The sequence below is a fragment of the Mytilus californianus genome, unplaced genomic scaffold (assembly GCF_021869535.1).
Source record: "Mytilus californianus isolate M0D057914Y unplaced genomic scaffold, xbMytCali1.0.p SCAF_19, whole genome shotgun sequence".
In the NCBI taxonomy this organism is placed as follows: domain Eukaryota; kingdom Metazoa; phylum Mollusca; class Bivalvia; order Mytilida; family Mytilidae; genus Mytilus; species Mytilus californianus.
In genome coordinates this window covers 3,088,038-3,108,708 of record NW_026262667.1, presented here as the reverse complement: position 1 = coordinate 3,108,708, position 20,671 = coordinate 3,088,038, and the positions used below count along the sequence as shown (strand labels likewise).

General features: G+C 33.3%; 2 long non-coding RNA genes across 2 annotated transcripts; both read right to left on the bottom strand.

The window, feature by feature from the left end:
* Positions 1-4,141: 4,141 nt before the first annotated feature.
* Positions 4,142-14,952, bottom strand: LOC127727084 (uncharacterized). The gene is made up of 6 exons (XR_007993769.1): positions 14,725-14,952; positions 14,058-14,141; positions 13,090-13,432; positions 8,465-8,559; positions 6,194-6,354; positions 4,142-4,257 (listed from the first exon to the last, which is right to left on the bottom strand). It is a non-coding gene; the product is annotated as an uncharacterized LOC127727084 (long non-coding RNA).
* A 1,104-nt stretch (positions 14,953-16,056) lies between these two features.
* Positions 16,057-20,066, bottom strand: LOC127727089 (uncharacterized). The gene is made up of 2 exons (XR_007993774.1): positions 17,929-20,066; positions 16,057-16,393 (listed from the first exon to the last, which is right to left on the bottom strand). It is a non-coding gene; the product is annotated as an uncharacterized LOC127727089 (long non-coding RNA).
* Between the last annotated feature and the right edge of the window lie 605 nt (positions 20,067-20,671).

Sequence of the window (20,671 nt, the reverse complement as noted above, 5' to 3'; positions counted from 1 at the left end):
CATGTTTGTAAGATCCATAACTCAATAACTTTATAATTCAAACAACAATTTATTGGTTAGGGCTGGAAGATTGATGCTTGAGGACGGATGACATTGTCTTAGATTTTTTGGGGGTATAATATTTTTTTTTAGTACCAATAAGTGTTAAATATTTAAGAATTGAATGCTTCTTTTTGTAAATTTATTTGGGTGTAAAAGCGTTGACCGAAGTACATTTTGTATAAAGCGCGTAAGCGCTTCGTTTTAAAGATGTGCGTACGGTCAACACTTTTACACCCCTATAAAAACTACTAAAAGAAGCAATCAATACTTATAATTACATTTTTTTGCTTGGATCATCAAAACACGATTTCTATCAAATTTTTCTTTTATTTACCTGTGCACTTTATTTTGGAAGCTCGTGTTATCATGAATGTTACATTTCATTTTGAAATGAAGGTTAATTTCAGACTGACGCGAGATTGCTGTTAGCCAATCAAAATAACGTATTATAATGAAACATACATACATGTAATGTAATTATATTTGAATATTCTCCAAAACAATTGATTGATAGGAAATGTTTTTATATTTTGTTGGACATTTGGGTAATAAAGAATCACAAACCAAATATACTATGATCAAATATACCTCATGTCATCTTAACCTCTGTTTATTATCCCAGATATCCAAATTATTACGAAGAAATTAAAATAGTTTTTTTTTCTCCCCCTTTGATTTTAATCAGATATCAATCAAAATTGATAAATGGTATCAGTAGTAGTAGAATAGGGATAAGAAAACAGTAGAGCAGGTAGGGCAGGTAGAGCAGCTTATGTAAATATTGTGCTAGTGATGGTGGAATGTTTGTGTCCACGTGTCATACTTTTGACCAAGGTAGAGCAACATTGGTAGGTAACCAGGTTATGTTTGTCGTCCATTTTGTTTCCACGTTGCAAGGTAGAGCAACATTGGTCGGTAACCAGGGGTATGTTTGTCGTCCATTTTTGTTTCCACGTTGCTGACTTTTTCAAGGTAGAGCAACATTGGTTGGTAACCAGGGTACGTTTGAGATGACGTCCATGTTGTCCACGTTGTAGAATTTTGGGTTGCCTTGCTTGTCTAAATTGTTATTTAAGTGAGCGGCATCCATTTTTTTTTTTACGTTACTATATTTATTTTTGACGATATATGTTGTTAATAATTTTAAAATGAAAATTCTGAGGTTACATTACCAGGTTTTGTTATCAACAAAAAAGGAGCAGATATATATCTTATTATTTAAGTATGGTTTGAGTAGATTCATAGAATTAAAGCAGCTTTATGACATAGTTGAATTAAAGGTTGAAGACTGGAAGTACGATGTAATTATACAAATTGTAGAGACTTCAGGTGGTGGTGGTATATAAGTAAATGTTAGTCTTTACTGATTAATCATGGATTTAGAAACAGACTCGGGATGTTACTTTTCAGACATCCTCCGTTTCAAACCAGCCCATCTGAATATGATGTATTTCACAAATAGAATGCAAACATATACAAATTGGCCGGATCAGATTAAACAAAAGCCAGAAGATCTAGCTCATAATGGTTTTTTTACACCAATATAGGAGATAGAGTGACATGTTTTTATTGTGACATTACTCTAAAAAAGTGGACTAAAGAAGACGATATCGAAACAGAACATATAAAATGGGATCCAAATTGTTTGTTTGCAAAGATGGTATCTAGTAAAACCTTGTCCAACATACTTATGAAATAAGAATGTTACGTAATGACTGAGATACACTATAAGAAGATCCTCGAATTCCGTTCATTTACAGATTGATTGTTGTAGAGAGAAGACACTATGGATGCAACATTTGAAAAAGCCGAGAAACTTATGCATCACACACTTAAATATTTGTATGCTAGGATGGTCTTAGACTGTTTACCGGATATTGTGAAAGAACATTGTTATGGGTGTGAAGTAAACCACCCGAGTCAGATTCAACACACTTGTTTAATGTGGACAAAAATGGAACATTTAGAAACTTATTTCGATATTGCTTATAAACAGATAGCGGAGAAGGACATGGTTAGGAAGATGTCCAATCAAGTGAAGCTCATGGATGTACCAGATGACTATAAAAATGACGTTTTATCTACATTAAAGGATTGGTGCATTCTACATAAACCAAGTACCAAAACTGTGTCACACTGGTGCAAACGATTGGTGTTGTTGGAAGAAAGATTCACAAACGAATTAAATTAATTTAAAACACACCGATCATTAACATTGGTTATCATTTGATGTGAAACACTCATCATGAACAGACGTATTTTTGAAAACTCAACCTTCCTGAAAGAACTTTACTATGATAGACCCCGAAGAAGAAAAGAATTGATTGAGGAGAGTTCCGATGATCAAATTCGAACCATTTCACACATTGCGTATAAAATTTATCATGCAACACTTATGATTAGTATAGTACATAGACGAAAACTTCGAGAGTTTCGGAAAACTATTCAGTTTTTAGCCAGTGGGAGAATTAGTGTAAGCAGGAAAAGACGAGTACTGTTAGTGTATCACAAATTAATACCACTCCTGATTAAGCCTCTGTTGCATTTACTAGACGAACAATGAGATGCTTGAACTGTTTCTAATGATATTTCAATAAAAGTTAGTTCCTTGTATTTTGTTTTTTGTCTCTTTATTATATTTTCACAAAGTGCATATTGGTTAGGTATCTCAATTGAAGAAAGTATCAGTAAAATTTAAATTCCTTCTCGCTTTCAAAACTTTACTTCAGTAGAGATACCAAACCAAGACTATCAGCCTTAAATACAAAGGGAACAGGTCTTACCTTTCATAGAATGAAAAAAAAATCCAAGATGAACACACAAGATAGAATAAATGATTTAATATCAAACACATATAAAAACACACATGTAGGTCCCGAAAAAATATACAGAATATTAAAATCCAAAGGAATCACTAATGTTGGACGATCCAGGATAAAAAGACTATTACGAAGTCAAGACAGTTACACTTTAAGAAAGGAACTCCGTCATTCTTTTCGTCGTGCACGTGTAATTGTATCTGGAATTGATGATCAGTGGGACATGGACCTCGCTGATATGTCAAACATTGCAAGTGAAAACGGTCAGTTTCGATACCTATTAGTCGTCGTGGATATCTTTTCAAAGTATCTGTGGATTCAGGTTCTGAAAAATAAATCAGCAAAAGTTGTAGTCGAGGCAATGAAGAAAATTTTAGCTGGTAACAGAAAATGTAAAAAGATTCGAACTGATAAAGGAAAAGAATTTAACAACAACATAATGAAATCATATCTGAAAAATGAAGGTATACAATATTTCACCACACAGAATTCAGAAACAAAGGCTAACTACGCTGAAAGAGTTATCAAGACTGTGAAAAATATGATGTATCGATACTTCACAGAGAGGAGAAATCATAGGTACTTGGATGTACTTCAAGATATTGTTAAAGTATACAATTCTACTCCACATAGAAGCTTGAACAATATCCAACCAAAAGACGTCAGCAAAACAAACGAAGCAGATATATGGGCATATATGTATTTAAAACCAAAGAAAATAACATAAAAAAAGCCTCGATCATACCACTTTAAGGCTAATGACTTCGTTCGTATTTCTTACATTTCTAAGCTATTTGACCGTTCATATGATGAACAATTCACAAAATTTTTTTTTAAAGTTAGCCAAAGATTTCGAATGCAGGCTATACCGGTTTATAGAATAAAGGAGTATGATGGAACTTCCATAAAAGGATTATTTTATGAATCAGAGATGGTTAAAGTGAACAAGGATGAAGATGTTATGTGGTATGTAGAAAAAAAAATTCGAAAACGTAAGAGAAATGGACGGGTTCAGTGGTTAGTTAAGTTTGAAGGGTGGCAAAATAAATATAATCAGTGGTTGAATGAAGAGGATATCACAGATCCAAATGACTCCTGAAGATGAGCATCTACATAACATTCAATAGTGAAAAATCTCTGAACTATTTTCCAAACAACAAAGCATATACTTTTTCTTCTCAACTGAATTCACCTGTGTTTTTAAATGGAAATTGGAGAGTTGCCTTAGTTGAAGCAGAAATTTCAAGTAGCATATCTAAATCAGAATCCATTTATCTGTATTCTAATATTTGTGGTGAATCTATTGTCGATGGAGAACAAAAGCCACTTCTTCGAAGGTTAAGTGCAGCCTCTATGGGAAACTGGTCAAACATTTTCGAAGTTCCGCATTATGTTCCTGTAAAAATAAATGACCTCTATAATATTGATATCTATATAACTGATGGTGACAACAATCTTGCTTCATTTTTAGATATTCCTGCAACGGTAACACTACGCTTCAAATCGTTTCCATTCTTTTAAAAATGAACAAGATGTATGTCAAAATGTAGGAAGCTGGATTAATTATTATGAGAAGCTAGACAGAAAAGGTCATCACAATACTAACAAAGGTCAAAAACAAATCGGAGGTGGGTCTCTAACTGGAACCTCAAGGTCATCCATTACACCAATCGGCATACCAACCAAAACCCCTTCTGATGAGAAAGTAAGAATTCAACTTGTCTCCCCCGTCCATCAAACGGATGAAATGGCCAAGGACATGGTTGAAAGAGAGAAAAAGACATTAAAAAGAAAGCCATCTAGTTATGATGCAAGTTCTTCCAAAAGACGTCGAACGAACGAGACCTCCAAAAAGCCCAGTAAAACCACCAAAAAGTTGACTAAGCACAAATAGTCAAGAAAGACAACCAAAGCATCAAACAAGAAGAGACACACGAAGAAAAAAACCAACAAGAAAAAACTGCAAAGCTCTGTGAAAACCTTCAAAGACATATTCAAGTAAATGGCTGCTTTATCGTTAGATGGGTTCCAAGAAGCTCAACCAAGTGGTTTGGATCTGTTTTCATTACCAACAACACAGACAGCGATTGATTCAGTGTATTATGATGAGCATAGGTCAACAGCACAGCTAACTGGAACTGCACCAGTAGAATTTAACATTGCAGCCCAAAATTTACTGGAGTATATAGATTTGAGAAAAACAAAATGATATGTAAAAGCGAGAATAAAACATATCAATGGAGACAGACTAAAACCTACTGAGTATGTTGGTCCAGTTAACAATTTTCTACATTCTATGTTCTCACAGATTGATATAACATTACAAAATAAGTTGGTGACATCAACTACCACACATTATCCATACAAGGCAATGATACAAACTCTTTTATCTTTTGGATCTGAAGCAAAAAAATCTCAGCTGACTAGCCAGTTATGGAAAAAAGATCAACCAGGACATTTTGATGATAGTAATGTAGAAAATGGTGGCAATTCTTCCTTATTCGATCGCGCACAGTATTTTACTCAAAGTCAAGTGTGTGATTTAGAAGGTCCGTTATTTCATGATTTATGTAGTCTGGACAGATACATGCTGAATCAAGTAGCTATTAATGTTAAACTTTACCGTTCAAGACCTGAGTTTGCTTTGATGACAAGTGAAAAAGATCCAAATTTTCAAGTCATCATCGATGACATAGTGTTAAAAGTGTGCAAAATACGTTTAAACCCTGCTGTCATTATGGCACATGCGCAGAAACTACAAACAACAAATGCTAGATATCCCTATACCAGAACAGAAGTGCGCCTTATTTCTATACCTGCTGGGAGCTTAGTTTCAATTACAATAATTTGTTCAACGGACTCCGACCGACTCGTTGCGTTATAGCTTTTACAGAGTCCGCTAGTTCTAGTGGTTCATATACGTTAAATCCATTTAACTTTCAACATTTCAACCTTAGTCAAATAACGCTCAAACTGAACCAAGTTCCTGTAGGTGGGAATATTATGCAGTTAAACTATGGAGCCACGAGTCGAACTATACTACCTGCTTTTAATAGTATGTTTGAAGTGACTAACAAGTGGACGAGAGACAGTGGAAATCAGTTGAGTAGAAATGATATAGCAGGAGGAAATGCTTTATATTGTTTTGAAATAGAACCAAATTTCAGCGACGAGGAACAGTACTTAAACTTAGTGAAACAAGGAACTTGTTCTCTAGAAGTCAATTTCAATGCACCACTGCCGAAAGCGTCCACGTCTGTTGTGTATGCGGAGTTTCCAGCTTATTTTGAAATAAATTTAGAAAGAAACATCATTTTAGAATGAATACTTACCAGCTCAAGTGTGCCATTGTTTCAGACGTTGACTTACAACGATCTGTTCTTGGTGTATTCTCATCTGATGAACTGTCTCAAGTTCACCTACTACCAGGAATGGGTGTGATAGCCAATACAGATGTCGCAGGCTTACCAGGAAGACATTGGGTAGCATTTTTCTGTAATAGAAAGAACAGTCTTGAAGTATTTGACTCTTTTGGGTATTCAGAAAAAGAACTCACTGTTTATTTTAACAAATTCATGCGGAATAATGCATACATACAATCAAACGAGAAAAGACTACAAGGTGATGACACAGTTGTGTGTGGGCAATATTGTTTCTTTTATTTAATGTGTCGTGTGGAAGGATTTACCATGCAACAGATAACAGATGTGTTTTCAGAAGAATATCAATTGAATGACAATTTTGTGTACAGTTTTATAGACAATCGGTTTCATTGCTGTGTGAACAATGTGTGTAATGTTGTGAATCAATCTTGTATCAAAATAAAGAATTAATGCTTATATGTTATTGTTTTTGTTGTTGCCTTTTTTATTTTACATATAAAACAGTTTGTCTCTCAGCTATTTTTATTATTTCACTTGAACAGTATGGTTGACTGGTGGGAGAAGGAAAGTTTGCTCAAATTTCAGAGTCCAACATCAATATTCATTGTTGGTCCGTCAAATTCAGGAAAAACAATGTACACCAAAAACCTTCTTGAAAATGCAGATGGTATGTTTCAAGTACCACCGTCGAAGATATTTTACTGTTACAGTATTTGGCAGTCAGTTTTCGATGAAATGAAATCAGCAATACCAAACATTGAATTTTTTCAAGGTTTCCCCCAGATGTTTTATCAGAATGGGGGACTTTACAAGGGCATAAGGTTCTTGTTTTAGATGACCTGATGGTGGAATCTGCAGATAGTAAAGAACTAGTTCATCTCTTAACTGTAGGAATTCACCATAATTCAATCACTTTGATTCAGATTCTACATAACTTGTATTGTAAAGGCAAAGCCATGAGAACAGCCTCCCTCAATTGCCATTACTTTGTTTTATTTCGGAATTATAGAGATCAGTTACAAATTCAAACTCTTGGTAGGCAGATTTTTCCCGGACAGTCTGAATACTTTTTAGATGCATACAAGAAGGCGACATCTGTAGCCTATCGCCCATTAATTATTGATTTAAATCCACATACAGACAAAACATATCGGTTGACAACAGATCGTGGAGTTGGACAGACACCTATCGTATATCACTCTGCAGAATGAAGGACTATTTAGCACATTTTCTTTTGAATGCTACTGCAAAACAAATTTCTCAAGCGATTAAATCACTAAGCAAGGAACAGTTGGAATGGTTGGTTGAAATAATATACAATGTGATGCAAGGAGTTTGCTCCATTTCAAGTGTTGATAAAACTTTGCTGGCCAAGAAAAAGAAGCTCATACGTAAAATTGTTTCCAAAGGGGCAACATATAAACAGAGAAAATTATATTTATTAAAAATAAGAGGACTGCTTCCTATTTTCCTAAAGACTTATCTCCGTTATGTCTCGCGAACTGATTCTGATTCCTAAACTGAGGTATGAACAATTAAAAATTCCAGAGACATTGCCGGAAAAAAGAGAAAATCGAGATCAAGATCAGCCGAAAGATAAACCAGAAAATATCGATGACTTGGAAAGTAAACAGTTAGTAGAGGACTTTCAACCTGAAAAATTGAAGAAGTCAAACAAAAAGAGAAAAATTACACAACACGAGGAAAGTAAACCATATATCGCTATGCCCCTTAAAACAATGCTGCAAGAGAAAAGTAAACAAAAACCAAAGATGAAATGGTTATCGTTTCGAATTTAGATGTCATGTGACATCGTCACGTGTATTTAAATTGAGGAAATTAGGTAGTTGTTATCATTTTGTGTAAAGTGAAAAGCATGGCTCACCGCGGTGTTCATACCAATGATTTACATTTTGACGAATCTGATGATGGTATGTTGGTGAAGGCAGCCATAGAGGTTGAGAATAAACTCAAACGTAAGAAATCATGTGCTGAAAATGTTGATGTCAAAAGACCAAAGTAAAATTGTGATATTTGTGATAAAACTTTCAAATACAACAGAAATTTGAACAGACATATGAATTCACATTTTAACAGAATTCAGTGTTTAGCGTGTGGGAAATCGTTTACGCAAAAACATAATTTAGTCAAACATGGTAATAAGTGTTCTGGACAGCGCACAATAAACAAACGAGATAAACAATTATCTAAGCAACGTACATGTAGACGCTGTGATGTCTCCTTTGATGATGTTGATTCTTTATTCACCCATGTTGCCAACCATCATCCGTTAAACCAAACAGGAGGTAGAATGCCTAAAACGGAGGAGCCAGTTGTCAGTCAGATAAAACGTAAACGGTTTCGTTTTAAGAAAAGCGCCATTAACAAATCAGTGAATCGTGTAGACCTTTTGCCTATTAGTAGTGAAAAATATGATTTATTACGTTTTTTGGCTAATACGAAAACTGATGTTGAAGAAATAATAGTATCTCAGCAAAAGAAACAAAAAAATGTCAAATGGTATGTAAATGCTCGAGTGGAGATGGTTCGAGATATTGATGATGGACAACAAGAAAAGGCTCACCCACATTTCCGCAGCAAAAGTTACATATCTCTTCAGAATGAGAGTAATGATCATAATTTAAATGAAGCTTTCCAAACGATTAACAGAGTAATGGAAAAATTTATCAACAAGGGATCTAACTGGATATTGAATAAAGTTATATGCCTCGAAGTACATACTTTACCATACTCACCCATAGCTGGTTCAAATTATATGGAATTACCATACAAAATAAAGGCCACTGGTGGAATTATCAACATTAGAAATGATGACCAAAAGTGTTTCCTATGGTCTGTACTGGCAGCCCTACATCCGATGGAATATAATCCATATCGGAAGTCACATTATACGGCACACGAAAATGAATTGAACATGAACGATATTGAATATCCTGTGTCTTTAACAAAAATGGAGAAATTTGAGAAACAAAACAATATTTCAATCAATGTTTTTGGCTTTGAAAACGAAGAAGTGTTTCCACTATATTTAACAAAGTTAGAAAATGTAGATAGGGAGATCGATTTATTGTATTTATCACAGAACGGGGAAACTCACTACTGTTGGATCAAAAATTTAGATAGTTTCCTTGGATCAATGACTAAATTTCACACCAAACGGTTTTACTGTAGAAGATGACTTTACGGATTCATAAGACAAGACTTATTAAATGAACACAGACTATATTGTAATAAGTTTGATTTTCAAAAAGTGACTTATCCAAAAGAAGGAGAAGCCATTTTAGAATTTAGAGACTTTCATAAACAAATGCGTGTTCCTTTTGTCATCTATGCAGACTTTGAATGCTTTGCAAAAAAGATGGATACTTGTCAACCAGACCCAAATCAATCGTCAACAACACATAAAACAAAATTTGTTCCATGTGGTTACTCCTACGTTGTGGTCAGTTCAAATGATAGATATTCCAAGCCAGCCGTTGTGTACAGAGGAGAGAACGCAGTCGAACACTTTTTTGAAAATATATTTACAGAGGAAGAATACATAGATGATATATTGAGGAACATTTATGAGGAGTTAATTATGAGTGTGGAAACCGAAACGCAATTTCAAAATGCTACAAACTGTTATGTATGCAATCAACCATTTTCAGGCAAAATAATCAAAGTTCGTGACCACGACCATTTAGGTATAAACGAAGATAACGAATCACCAAAGTATAGCAATTACAGAGGGGCAGCCTGTCAGAGATGCAACTCGATGTTGAAAAATCCAAATTTCATTCCGGTCTATTTTCATAATTTGCGGAACTTTGATGCACACCTTTTGCTGTCGGAAGCTGGTAAATTCAAGGACAAAAAATTAACATGTATACCAAACAATATGGAGAAATATGTGTCCTTTTCTGTTGGACAACTGAGGTTTTTAGACACATACCAGTGCATGAGTAGCTCTTTGGAGACGTTAATTGCTAATTTAGCGGCAGACGGTTTTTAAAATTTCAAACAATTTCGAAAAGCTTTCCCCAATGACGAACACGCTAAACTTTTGCTACAGAAAAACGAATACTGTTATGATTATGTGAATTGTTCTGAAAGATTTGAAGGGACAGCTCTCCCTTCAAAAGCAGCTTTTTATAATTCCTTAACCAAAGAAGCTATTTCTGATGAAAAGTATGAACACGCTCAAAAGGTCTGGAACACGTTCAATATGAAAACCTTAGGGGATTTTCACAATTTGTATGTATTAACAGATACGCTACTCTTAGCAGATGTTTTCGAACGATTCCGTGACATGACTCTTGAATATTACAAGTTGGATGCTAGTCACTTTTTCACGAGTCCAGGTTTAGCATGGCAAGCAGCATTGAAAATGAGCGGTGTCAGCCTGGATTAAATTACTGATCCCCTCATGTACAACATGATAGAGCTTGGAACACGAGGTGGGGTCAGTATGGTTACCAAAAAATACAGTCGAGCTAATCATCAATATGTTGACGACTTTAATGAATCAGATGTGAAAAAACACATCATGTATCTAGATGCTAACAATTTGTACGGTTGGGCAATGTCTCAACCATTGCCTTATGGTTTTTTCCATTTTTTAAATGAAGATGAAATTAGTCATTTTGAGTTACAGAAAGTCCAGTCAGACGCAAAAGAAGGCTACATTTTAGAAGTAGACATAGAATATCCTGAACATCTCCACAACAAACATAACGATTATCCTCTGGCACCCGAACATCTACTCATTGAAGACAAAGATCTATCGAAATACAGTACTGATTTATGGGGAAAGTTAAATTCTGTGAAGAATGCAAATGGTGTGGAAAAAGTGAAACCTAGGATTAAAACCCGAAAATTAATTCCAACTCTGAAGAAAAAGACAAACTATGTGGTGCATTATCAAAATTTACAACTTTATACAGAACTTGGAATGAAAATAACTAAAATACATAGAGTATTAGGATTTCAACAAAAGGCATGGCTTAAAACCTACATAGAATTCAACACCAACATGAGAAAACAGGCAAACAACGACTTTGAGAAGGACTTTTTCAAACTGATGTGTAATAGGTATGTTTCTCGTTTTTTTTTTTTATATAGATTAGACCGTTGGTTTTCCCGTTTGAATGGTTTTACACTTTTGGGGCTCTTTATAGCTTGTTGTTCGGTGTGAGCCAAGGCTCCGTGTTGAAGGCCGTACATTGACCTATTATGGTTTACTTTTTATTTAAATTGTTATTTGAATGGAGAGTTGTCTCATTGGCACTCACACCACATCTTCCTATATCTATGTTATTTTTAAATGTGTAAGATTTTAAAGTGTTGTCAGGATCTCGAGTTTGCTTGTTGCCTCATTGTCGCATTACCCACATTGATTTAATTATGTTTTGTGGTTTTTGTGTCAGCTTCTAGTACTTATCTAAAAGTATTCCTACTTTTTCAGTGTTTTTGGTAAATGTATGGAAAATTTGCGTGCTAGGATGAATCTAAGACTAATCAATTCAGCCTTGGAAGAAAAACTTAAAAAGTTAGTAGCTCAGCCGTCGTTTCTATGCTGCCAAATTTTCAATGAAGACCTCGTTGGAGTACACAACCAACAGATCAACCTAACTCTCAATAAACCCATCTATGCCGGACAAGCTATTTTAGACCTTTCAAAGAGACTGATGTATGAATTTCATTACAAGGTGATGAAGCCTCAGTACGGTGACAAGATCAACTTGCTGTTTACAGATACAGGTATGATATTTTTTTTTTTTTTTTGTTAAAATAAAAGCCATTGTTTCTTTAAATTTCTAATATTTCTCATTGTTTTCTCCTTTGTATAAGTAGAATAAAGGAAGAGATTCCTCTTTGGTATTATGCTAACATTTCTGAATTCATTTTAGATTCGTTGTGTTATGAGATTCTGACTGATGATGTATATGAGGACATGAAACCTATCAAAGACCTATTCGATACCTTCAACTACGGCTCATTCAACAAAACGAAACATCTCTTTTCCAGCAAATATAAGAAAGTCGTTGGGAAATTTAAAGATGAGCTTGGTGGTGAGTTCTTTCAAACAAACATTTTTTTTTCTCTCTCTCTAAAGTTTAACATAAATTTTCTTTCAAATTTTCCTTTTTCATGTGAATTTTCTTTTAAATTTTCCTTTTTCTTTTGAATTTTCTGTAAAATTTTCCTTTTTCTTTTGAATTTTCTTTTAAATTTTCCTTTTTCTTTTGAATTTTCTTTTAAATTTTCCTTTTTCTTTGAATTTTCTGTTAAATTTTCCTTTTTCTTGTGAAATTTCTGTTAAATTTTCCTTTTTCATGTGAATTTTCTGTTAAATTTTCCTTTTTCTTTTGAATTTTCTTTTAAATTTTCCTTTTTTCTTTGAATTTTCTGTTAAATTATTATTAAATATTGTCTTTCTCATGTGCCTCAAAAAATCTTTTCAGGTGTTCCTTTAAAAGAATTCGTTGGCTTGAGACCTAAAATGTAAAGCCTTTTGTATAACCAGACCTCTACAGAAGGTATCACATGCGAAAAGGAAAAAAAAGTGGCGAAAGGCATTTCAAAAACTGAAATAAAACAGACTCTCCGACATGAAATGTATAAGAAATGTTTGAATGAAGAAACTACGACCACCAATTCAATGACGTGCATTAGAAGTAAAAATCATGAACTTTTCATGGATACCGTTGCGAAAAAAGGACTGTGTAGTTTTGATGATAAACGTTACTGGAAGAACCCAATTAAAAGCTATGCCTATGGACATTATAAGATAGACACATATTAGTGATAGTATTTATTAAATATTTAAAAAAAAAACTAACCGTGTCAGTCTGTTTGCATATATGTCCGTAATGAAATTTATAAATGTTATTCCTATAAACACCACATTGAATGAAAGTCACACCACATTGAGCATCATCACATCGATTGGAAAAAGGCTCCCATTTCCTCCTCAGAGAGATCATATAAATTGTTTTTCACAGGGGAAATCTGTTCATATTTTGTATTCTTCCCAGACCACTGTGGGTGTAATTCTTCACGTATCGGTCTCTTTGCGGCCACCCTCACCGGAATCATATTTCCTTTGCTCCACATCGGGTCTGTTATAGTTTGAAGTGGAGTGGTAGTTGACGTCTCGTTTTCATATATTATTGTTAGAGGTGCCTGCAATAATAAAAATGAAATATTTAAATAAATAAACAAGAGAGAAATGAAATACTTTCAGTGTTGCTTATCTTTTTTTTTAAGAACAAAAGGTTGTTTGCAAGTTCAATTCTATACTTAAAAAAACAAGTATTGCTTTGTTCGCATTTAAGTGTATCAAGTTAAGAATACATGGTGATTCTTGAGAAGAACAAAAAAAAAAACCCACCCTCTATTGCAAGACTTACCTATTGTATGTATTGTTAACTTGTTCTCACCCTGAACATGTATGAAATATTTGCCACTGGACGTTAAGCAACCAACAATCAATCATGATTCTTGAACATATTTAAACTCTACATTAATAAATGTATACTTACGGAAGGTGTTGGTGGTGGTTGCTTAACGTCCAGTGGCAAATATTTCATACATGTTCAGGGTGAGAACAAGTTAAGAATACATGGTGATTCTTGAGAAGAAAAAAAAAAAACCCACCCTCTATTGCAAGTCTTACCTATTGTATGTATTGTTAACTTGTTCTCACCCTGAACATGTATGAAATATTTGCCACTGGACGTTAAGCAACTAACAATCAATCATGATTCTTGAACATATTTAAACTCTACATTAATAAATGTATACTTACGGAAGGTGTTGGTGGTGGTGGCGGTGCATAAACCGGCGCTACATTTTCTTTAGGCACAACCTGCTCATGTGGCTGGGAGAGCGGCTAAAACATGAACAATAAAATAAAACTCAAACTCAAATGTTATGAAGAAAGTTTTATACTTGCGAGAGGTGTTGGTGGTGTGCATATTGTTTTTCGTTCATTATTTTGTACATAAATTAGGTTGTTATCTTTTTTCTCCCCTCGGATGTTTGTTTTACATTCATCATTTTGAAGCTATTTATAGCTGACTATGAGGTATGGGTTTTGCTTATTATTGATGGTCGCAAGGTGACCAAAAGTTGACAATTTCTGTATCATTTGGTCTCTTGTGAAGAGTTATCTTATTAACAATCATACCACATCTTCGTTTTATGTTATTCAATTGTTGCATTAAATTAGTTAAAATAAAAGGCAAATGTGAACACCGATATATCCCCTAACATAAGCGAGGTAGATAGATAAACAGAAAGATAAACGGTAATAGACAATACTTAAAACCTTCCTGTTGTTTACGGTAAGCGCATACAAACAGAGAAAAAAAAAAAACACCTCAAAGGGTATAATCTTTAATTTCCTCGGTTTTTAAAGAAAACTCCTACATGTGAACCTCGTGTAAAAACAAAAAGAAAGAAAATAGTCTTACCTGTGGAAAGTATGCCGTTAGGGACTCTAGGTGCCCCCTCAGTGTAAACAGATCATCCAGCTCGTCCAGCCCTAAATTCAGCTTCATAGATCCATTTGACGCAGCCAAGTCTAAATAAAAGAGTCCTCTAGTGGACTTTTGATAGGTAAGCACTTTCCCTCTCCCGAATTGAGTTTTGTATTCCGTTCTACCAGTGGAAGTAACAATTTGACTAAATTGAACATTTTCGACACTTAATCGTAAATAGATTTCTAGACAAAGGTTAGAAGTACTGACTTGAAAACGAAAAATACGCACTATTATACTTATTTCATTTTTCTAGCTAATATTATCTAAACCAATAATATTACACTTTGAAGTATGGGGTGGGACTAATGGAGGGATAAACACCCCATTCTTAGGTTTCGCATAACAACTCTATACCAAATTGTTTATGTGGTGCGCAAACAAAAATGCGCTTAACAACAAAACAACGTGTTGATGAATCTCTAGAAACTATACTGTGATAATATGTCATCTGCTTTATTTGTGGGTTTCTTAACTTAAAATCTTTATCTAAAGCAGCTACATTGTAAAAAAAACCCCAAAACGTTCGATTTTTTTCTGAAATTTTTTTTTTTAGTGTCATTGTCTCGTACCTAACATTTTCTTATTATATGTGTTTCCGTTCCCCCTTTTTTCGAGTTATACTATTGTTGAAGATCATATAGCAACATCTCAATTCTTTCATATTTATTCTTTTTCGTATTGTTCTTTTTTTTTTTTTTTGTTGACACAATCATAATCTCCCGCCTTTTTATTTTTAATTAAACTGTTGATTATGTGCACATGCGCAGACGATTCACAGAGAAAAAACTGAAAAATCAAAAATGGTGCCCGCTAAGTGTTTGTTGTTGTTGAGAATAGTTGTAAGTAATGGCCAAGTGCATGACCTTAATATAAGGAAATGCAGAAGTGTGGTTGATGAAAGCTATGAGGTAGTGGAGCTGCAGTGCCTGTATGAGGGGAAAGGCAGCTACATTTTCAATGGGCCGACTTCAGTGAAGAAGATCACCCTGGACAGACTGGCGGGTTCCAGTACGTTAATGACTTTTGGCCAGCAGTTAGAAAAAGTAGCCATCAAAACATGTACCATCGACAATTGTTGCCAGGCCATTTCAGCAACCCCTAGCACGGAAGTGCAGATAGCGGATAAAGTTTGTGTAAGATGCTATAACGTAACTTGTTTTCAACATCCGCCATTTTTATTGTTTACAAAAAATTGACACCTACTTTATGAAAGACAAATTCCCTTTATTTTCTTTTGAAAGTATAACAATATAAGAAAAGAAATATTTGTTAGCATAATTTTAATTGTATTTCTATTAAACAGATTTGTGTTAAAAACTATAAATATTAAATTTGATAACTGTCTATAAATATTATTGTTTTTGTTTACAGTCACTGGAAGACCTTGTTTCCACTACTGGTGCGGTTGAGACCTCTCCTCATACGGAGGGGGGGTTCTCCTGACTCCTCGACAGAACGGTCTCAAAGCGCTCCAACATCAGTAGTGTACGAGCACAGCCAAATGTCCAGCACTCTCCCTGACCATCAACAGGTGGGTTTTCACCTATAGGGCAAAGAGAATCCCTACTTAAACATAACCATTGCATTGTGGTGATGTATTCTAAAAAACATGAAAACACTGCTGTTAAAATTAACGTAAACAATTTTGAAAGTACTTATTTTCACTATTTTAGACATTTATACTTATAAATTTCTCATGCTTTAAATTCAGCTAAAGCTAAATGTGTATTGATTGTAACATGTAGTAGGGTGTGGATTAGGTTATGTTATTTTATTAGTGTACATGTAGTTTATTATCTAATTTTTTATTTTAGACTACTACAGAAAATGAGACGAACTCAGCAACACCATGGATAGTAGCAACCGTCACCACTTTAACAGGTAGCTTAAAAGTTTATATAATTTTTCTTGGAGTAATTTTGTTTCTTTAAATTGCCTTAATTTTGGTGTTCTTATTAAAAAAGTATTACTATCAATCAGACTACATTCCAGTTAAGAACGATGATTCTTTATATGTTGAAATGGATACCATAACTAGTTAAATTATTTCTTTTCTTGTAGTACTTCTGGTGATAGCTCTCATTTGTTTGGGGAAGAAATGTTTGAGGAATAGTAGGGGAGGGTTAATTGAGCATGGTCTTCCTCTACAAGAGATTCCTACTGCCCCTAAATATAAGTACTATTAGGATAAAAGAAATAATTATTAATTTAAATTGTAATTTCAATATCACTGCTTTTAACTCTTTTTCTTTTTTACTTACAGTGATATTCTTTCTAATAGGTGGATTTATTGTTTGGAGGAAAAGACATTCTCAAAATATTTCAAACTCGGAAGATGAACTCTATAATAAAGCCTGGTACAATTTAAGTAGTGACAATTTATAAAATTTGTATTTTTTTTTTTATTTTCTTCTTGTAGAGTAATTTCAAGTTCTAATCTTTACCATGATTAGTTTATTAGTGGTTTTAAACCGTATCCATAGACTTTTGTTAAATGCTATACCAGCTATTAGAAACTTCATCCCCCCTGTAAGACAGCTTATTAACCCTCCTCAACATCAACCACTACACCAAGCAGCAGTCCAACCTATACCACCTGCAGTACACCAGGAAGTCATCCTACCCTTACCAGCACCTCCACTCATTTTAAGAAGAAGCACCAGACAGTCCATACCACCCAACAGACTTAATTTGTGATTAATTTGTGTATTATGTTTTTTGTTTGTTTTCAAACCAAACTTCTATATAACTGTTTGTGTAATTAAGATGTACCTAACACTACAGGGGGATAACTCTGTAAAATCAGCTAAACGTTTTAATTATGATATGTATTTAAGGGCATTGTAATAAGCTTCTCAATGGTTGAAATTAGTGTTTGTTAAACTGTTATATACCCAGTGTAATTTTTATGATGAAATGGTTGGTTCAAATATTTTGAAACTTTTATCAAAGGTTCAAAATAAATACTTTGTTAAAATTTTATGAAAACTCAACGAACCAAATTAATTTTAGTTAAGGTGTTGGATACCACCTTAATTATAAAACTATGAATAATACCATTGTAAGACTAGCTTTATGAATCATATTGCTTCATTAAGTAACATTATATACAAAAATGTTTAAAGTATTTCTTACCTGTCCTTTAAGATATCTAATCCTATCTGCAGCATGTCTCGGCTTTGCACACTATTAGCTGTATTGCACTGCTGCATCAGTTCTCCCAAAAATGTCTCGCTCATTCGTATGAGACATCCTATCCTAGTTTCCCTGCTTTCATGCAACAAAGCATGATATAGTGCAGAAACATTAAATTGCATGCTACTGAATGTGTTGATGGGTTGGTGACAATACCAATTCTTTATTTCTTCAAACAACTCAGGTTGTATTGAACACTTATAACATGGGAAAAAATGACTTCCCACTACTGGTATATGTTGAGATACAAAATTAGTCAATTGAGAAAGAAAGTTACTGATTGAAGCACGATGATCCATCATAAAGTTTTCTAAATAGAATGAAAGTATAACATTTTTCCTAAATATTAAAGGACTTATTCTTCTCTCTTGGTTATGATAAGATTCATTAAATAAAGTTGGGTTGATAAATTTAATTCATTTAGACTTAACTGAGATGCCATTTTAGGATTAATTTATATATGACTAAGCATCCATTGTGATGACAAAGGAGATATTAGCATTTCTATGCTATATTATCTTAAGAAGTTTATTGAGGGGGCTTTTTTTTTTTTATTATTGAAGGTTTTAACAAAGGAGAGTGATAATTTTCTATACATAAGAAAGACTCAACATCCTGTGTTTGACATGATTATAAATTATAGATAAATTGATACATTTTTCGCTTAATTTCTCTTTTTAAATTTTTTTTTTTTTTTTATGATGAAAATAGGGAATAAGTCAGATTTTTGAAATGATGTTACTTCAAAGGGTGTTGTTTATATTATACATATCTAGAAGTTTTGTATATGTTTACACAAGTCTGTTTTGTTATGTTAAGAAGAAGTTTAACTCAAATTAGAAGTAATATATGTTTATCTGTCTGATGTTCTCCATTAACAGTTAATCAGTTTTGAAACTTGATTGCAATTAAGACAATTTCCTATACTCTACATTTAAAGATTGTTATACATGTTTATCTATCAACAGTTATTTAGCTTGAGGCTTGATTGTAATTAAAAATGTTTAGTAATTACACAGTATGATAACTTCTAAAGGAAGAAAATCAAAATATTTATGAAGCTTTACATCAGAGGAATTATCTGATATGATCTATCAGATTAAAAGATAACGTTTATTTGGTCTTAAAAATAATGTAAAAATATCAAAAATGCTATAGAGGTTGATGGGGAACATTAGACAGACCTTAGTAGTATATGAAATGTTTATACTGTAATATAAAACATGTATATAGTCTTTGTTTTTCTTGTTATTAAGCAATATAGTTGTGATAATTTATTAAATGTTAATTGTTTTAAAGTTGGTGCTAAATAATTGTGATAATCATTAAAGTTCATATTTCAAATCATGATAGTTGTACTCCTGATAACATGCTGTTATATATATTTACTATATTCATTTACAATGATAGTTTAAGAGAGGAAAATATACTCTATAAAGACAAGTTTTATAAAAAAAAAAGTAGTGCTTATACTATAGTTTTGGTGCTAACTGTTTTATGGTGCTATGCATTCCGCCAGATTCCCCTTTAAAGACAAGTTTTATAAAGAGAGTAGTACACTACATTTTTACTATAGTTTTGGTGCTAACTGTTATATGGTGCTATGCATTCCATCAGATTCCCCTATAAAGACACAAGTTTTATAAAGAAAGTAGTACACTGCATTTTTACTATAGTTTTGGTGCTGTGTATTCTTACATTGAAAAATTAAGCATGTACGGTTGTTAATCAAACCATGATACCTGTATATATTTTATCTATATTTTGTTACTTTAGTGCAACATTCCATTCACTTAATTTTTGCTTCATGCGTGTTTTCATTTTAAACATGGAAACCATGTGGGTTATATTTTTATTTTATAACATAATTTATCTTCTATCACATTCCATCAAGTTGCTTTTTATATTGTAGTCATTTTTAAAAACTAGAATCATCTAGTTAATCATATTACTATATGTAATCTTTTACATGTCTCTTTTTAGAAATCCATTCTTGTTAAAAAAAAACCATTTGTTTTAGAAGCTTTATAAAATTTTATATATATTAGAAACAAACTCAGGGTTGTATGCTCAAATATCGGTTTTAATACAAGTTTTTTTATATACTATACATATATTGTAATATTTATTTTTTATGCTAAAAATACTCAATCAGTTTTTGCAATAATGGTGATCTACACAAATGTATGTATACATAATGTATGTAAGTTTTTGATAATAAAAATAATTTATTTTCTTCAATCTTTGTTTTATCTCTTCTCAAGTTTCTGTAGTTTGTGTGTTGTGGAAAGAAAATGAATGCCACCCCTTGCCAACAACCATCTCTCTCACATATTGACTAACTCCAAGCAAATAACAATTTAGACAAGCAAAAAACAACACAAAATTCTACAACGTGGACAACATGGACGTCATCTCAAACGTACCCATGGTTACCAACCAATGTTGCTCTACCTTGAAAAAGTCAGCAACGTGGAAACAAAAATGGACAACAAACATACCCCTGGTTACCGACCAATGTTGATCTACCTTGCAACGTGGAAACAAAATGGACGACAAACATAACCTGGTTACCAACCAATGTTGCTCTACCTTGGTCAAAAGTATGACACGTGGACACAAACATTCCACCATCACTAGCACAATATTTACATAAGCTGCTCTACCTGCTCTACCTGCTCTA